The sequence below is a fragment of the Dama dama genome, chromosome 24 (assembly GCF_033118175.1).
Source record: "Dama dama isolate Ldn47 chromosome 24, ASM3311817v1, whole genome shotgun sequence".
NCBI classification, from domain to species: domain Eukaryota; kingdom Metazoa; phylum Chordata; class Mammalia; order Artiodactyla; family Cervidae; genus Dama; species Dama dama.
This window is the reverse complement of record NC_083704.1, coordinates 46,403,233-46,408,317: the sequence shown is the minus strand read 5'-3', so window position 1 is coordinate 46,408,317 and position 5,085 is coordinate 46,403,233. Positions and strand designations below refer to the sequence as shown.

At 40.2% G+C, this 5,085-nt stretch overlaps 1 pseudogene; it reads right to left on the bottom strand.

Moving 5' to 3' along the window:
* Nucleotides 1–2,902: 2,902 nt before the first annotated feature.
* LOC133046346 (small nucleolar RNA U3) lies at nt 2,903–3,086 on the bottom strand (annotated as a pseudogene).
* Between the last annotated feature and the right edge of the window lie 1,999 nt (nt 3,087–5,085).

The window sequence follows — 5,085 nt, the reverse complement described above, 5'->3', positions numbered from 1 at the left end:
AAATGTGTGTCATGGACATGATGCAGTTTGTTCTAGAGCGCCAAGGGTCACAGCGGGTGACCTCATGGGTAGACATTTCAGGGAAGAAAATTTCAGATTAATATAGATATTTTATAAAAACTTAAAACCTATCTAAGGGTGGACTATATTGCCTCCAGGAGTAGAGAGCTTTCCAGCTCAGGAGGAATTCAAGTTTGTCTATCTGTGTGATGTGACTCTGGGAATTTTACATGGAAGAAATTAGCTTGTGCTCTTATTCCCCATGGTACTTAAGTACTTTCATTGTAATTGCTTACCTGTGGGTCTAGTGCATTGAACCCTCACAAGTGTTTATAAACCATCTGCTTGGTACCTGATTCTGTGAAGATGAAGCACAGAAATGCTGCATGAATCCAGGCAAAGGGTGATCTTAGCAGACTCTATTGTCAGGAAAGGAGAAAGAGCTGGACTTCCATTTCCATGTGGGAGAAGGTCATAGGTATATCTGCAATGAGAAGTAGGGAATTACACATTGGGAAGAGAGGGGAGGCGAGGTTTTGCTTTAAGAAGAAAGGTTCTTTCACACCAGCATTTAACAGATTAATTAAGTGAAACTTTCATTTTCTTCACAATCAGTTCAATTCAGTCACTCTGTCCTGTCCAACTCTTAGAGACCAGTGGACTGCAGCATGCCAGGCCTACCTGTCCACCACCAACTCCTGGAGTTTACTGAAACTCATGTCCATCAAGTCAGTGATGCCATCCAACCATCTCATCCTCTGTCATCCCCTTCTCCACCAGCCTTCAATCTTTCTCAGCATCATCTTTTCAGATGAGTCAGTTCTTCACATCAGGTGACCAAAGTATTGGAGTTTCAGATTCAATATCAGTCCTTCCAATGAACACCCAGGACTGATCTCCTTTAGGATGGACTGGTTGGATCTCCTTGCAGTCCAAGGGACTCTCAAGAGTCTTCTCCAACACCACAGTTCAAAGGCATCAATGCTTCGGAGCTCAGCTTTATTTATAGTCCAACTCTCACATCCATAAATGACAACTGGAGAATCCATAGCTTTGACTAGATGGACCTTTGTTATCAAAGTAATGTCTCTGCTTTTTAGTATGCTGTCTAGGTTGGTCCTAGCTTTTCTTCCAAGGAGCAAGCATCTTTTAATTTCATGGCTGCAGTCACCACCTGCAGTGATTTTGGAGTCCAAAAAAACAAAGTCTGTCACTGTTTCCATTGTTTCCCCATCAATTTACCATGAAGTGATGGGACCAGATGCCATGATCTTAGTTTTCTGAATGTTGAGTTTTAAGCCAACTTTTTCACTCTTTCTTTAACTTTCATCAAGAGGCTATTTAGTTCTTCTTCGCTTTCTGCCATAAGGGTGGTGTTATCTGCATATCTGAGGTTATTGATATTTCTCTCAGCAATCTTGATTCCAGTTTGTGCTTCATCCAGCCCACCATTTCTCATGATGTACTCTGCATATAAGTTAAACAAGCAGGGTGACAATATACAGCCTTGACATATTCCTTTCTCGATTTGGAACCAGTCTGTTATGCCATGTCCAGTTTTAACTGTTTCTTCTTAACCTGCATACACATTTCTCAGGAGGCAGGTCAGGTGGTATGGTATTCCCATTTCTTTAAGAATTTTCTACAGTTTGTTGTGATCCACACAGTCAAAGGCTTTGGCATAGTCAATAAAGCAAAAGTAGATGTTTTTCTGGAACTCTCTTGCTTTTTGATGATCGAATGAATGTTGGTAATTTGATCTTTGGTTCCTCTGCCTTTTCTAAATCCAGCTTGAACATCTGTACATTCATGGTTCATGTACTGTTGAAGCCTGGCTTGGAGAATTTTGAGCATTACTTTGCTAGTGTTGTGAGATGAGTGCAATTGTGAGGTAGTTTGAGCATTCTTTGGCATTGCCTTTCTTTGGGACTGGGATGAAAACTGACCTTTTCCAGTCTTGTGGCCACTGCTGAGTTTTCCAAATTTGCTGGCATAATGAGTACAGCACTTTCACAGCATTATCTTTTAGGATTTGAAATAAATCAACTGGAATTCTATCACTTCCACTAGCTTTGTTCGTAGTGATGCGTCCTAAGGCCCACTTGACTTCACATTCCAGGATGTCTGGCTCTAGGTGAGTGATCACATCATCGTGGTTATCTGGGTCATGAAGCTCTTTTTTGTATACTTCTGTATATTCTTGCCACCTCTTCTTAATCTCTTCCCTTCTGTTAGGTCCATACCACTTCTGTCCTTTATTGTGCCCATCTTTACATGAAATGTTCCCTTGGTATGTCTAATATTCTTGAAGAGATTTCTAGTCTTTCCCATTCTATTATTTCCCTCTATTTCTTTGCATTGCTCACTAAGAAAGGCTTTCTTATCTCTCCTTGCTATTCTTTGGAACTCTGCATTCAAATGAGTTTATCTTTCTTTTTCTCCCTTGCCTTTAGCTTCTCATCTTTTCTCAGCCATTTGCAAGGCCTCCTCAGACAACCATTTTGCCTTTTTGCATTTCCTTTCCTTGGGGATGGTCTCGATTACTGCCTACCGTGCAATGTCACACACCTCTGCCCATGGTTCTTCAGGTTCTCTGTCTATCAGATCTAATCCCTTGAATCTCTTTGTCACTTTCACTGTATAATCATAAGGGATTTGATTTAGGCCATACCTGAATGGTCTAGTGGTTTTCCCTACTTTCTTCAATTTAAGTCTGAATTTGGCAATCATGAACCATTTTCCTCCCTTTCCCTTCAGAGCTATGGAGTTCCAGTTGTCTCTTGTAGATAAACAGATTTGTTAAACAGCTGTTTTTCTTGGCTCCACATGTGTCTTTCCTTCTCCTTTTACATTTGTGGTTGCCATTATTGTATTTAAGATGTTCTCCCCACTTTTTTCAGAAACCGTTCAGAAGTGTCTTCTCCCTCATGATCTCCCAAGGAAAGAAAAGCATGGTCCTCAATGGCAAATGGTCACTGCAGCACAGAACACCAAGAGCTGGCTACACTCTCAAGAGAGAACCCTGCCCCTCGACCGTGTTCTTCTTCTGAATATATGCAGACTTGTTTGAATCAAACAGGAGACTCAGAGCAGTTTCTTTCTTTGATTCCAAAATAACAGTGCTATATTCCAGAGTCTGGACCTAGTTTCTGTTTTAAAGCTAGAAGCCAACTATTGATGCCAAGATGGCATTACATATGTTTAGAGTTGATCATCCATGTTAAATTTTGTTCAATGCGTACCTCAGCCAATTATTAGACCTACAGGGTTTTATGATTACTTGCCCTTAGAGACCTTGTTAAACCCCATGTGCAGGTCCATGTGAAGTGGTTACTCAATTTGATCATTCTTTGTTGTACCATCTTTCCCTTGTTCCTTGATAGTTGCTATTTACTTGGTATTTAAAAATTTTTCCTCTTGTTGACATATAGATCCATCTACCAAAAAGTCATAATGATACTTTGATCTTTAAATGTTCAGAGTTTCTTAAAATCCTAATACAGAATGAGACTGTCTAAAAGTTCTAGTTTTGGAAGTTGCCATCAGCAGCAGGTTTTGCTGAATAGTACTATATGTGTTTAATAATAAGGTTTTCTTTTTCTGTAAACTATTTCTTGTGGAACAATTCTCTCTGATGCTGAGGTTACAGAAAAATATCATTTTTCTGTCACTGTTGGTGTTCTTCAGGCCCTCACTTTAAAATGGATGTGCTTTTGGGAACCTAGGTGGTTATCTACATCAGAAAAACACCTTATCCTGGGCCCCATCAGGTGATTTGGACAAAGCAATGCAATTTAGATGGGGGAAATGGTATGTATTATGTTTTATAAGAGCCAGCTTCCAATAATAACCATCTGACCCTTGTGATCCTATGTTTTCAATTTTGCTTTTAAAGAATGCAACAAGCAATGTTGCCAAAGCATATTTTTCTGTCAAGTGTTCACTGATTCGTGAGTCGCTGGACAGATTTTCCATCTTCGGTATTAGAAGACAGGGACATCAAATACTTCCCTCTCCAAGTAACTTCTTATGGGGTTGTTTCATGGCATATTCTAAACTCTGGGTTTGTATCTGAAAAGAAAGTCCGTATGTATGATTGAAGAGAATTAGGGGCACGATTTAACCTTAGTTCTAGGCTTTTGTTTTGGTTTGGTCTTTTTGATTTGGATATGAGCTTAGCATCTGCTAATTAAGAGAATAAAAATAGCAGCCTATTGCTAACACCAAAATACATTTATTGAGTGCCTACATTGTGTATATTCCTTTTCTAGGCTTTATCCTGGGATATCTTATACCACTTATCTTATTTAAAAGACTGTTTAATGAAGTAGTACTTTGGGAATCCCTGGTGGGAGGTGACTGTGAGATTCAGTATAGCTTCCCCAACTGCCATGCATGGCATCAGCCTGAGGATGTCTATGTAGGAAGATGAGTAATAAAAATATCACTTCTAGGAAGTGTCCTGTATTTTTGCACAATTTCCTGGCCTCCAGGGAAAGAAGTCCAGGTAACTTGAAAGTAACTCGACTTGGTAAAAATGTTGATGTGAACCACGATCACTCTTCCTGCCTTTCTTTCCTTTTCTTTTCTCTCTGAATCAAAAAGCAATTTCACATTAGCACAGTTGTATTAGTTCTCTGTTGCTACATAACATGTTACCACCAAAATTAGCAGCTTAAAATAACTTACATGGAATATCTCCTAGTTTACTGAGGGCCAGGGAATCAGGAGTAGCAGGGCTGGATGGTTCTGCCTCAGGGTCTCTCATGAAATTATGGTTAGGAAGGCAATAGTGCTTCAGTGACCTAAAGACCTTCACCTGGAACAACCGAGAGACTTTGAACGATCTGAAAGACTATGATTGGAAGATGCACTTCCAAGAAGGTGCACGCACTTGACTCCTGGCAGAAGGCCTCAGTTCCTTGATGAGCCTTTCCATGATGTCCACAGGATGAGGCAACTGGCTTTCCCCAGAGTGAGTGATCCGAGAGGGAGAGTGAGAAAGAGAAAGAGAGCCAACGGGAAACACAGTGGCTTTTATGCATCAGTGTCCAAAGTCACCTTCTCTTTATTCTATCTGCTGTG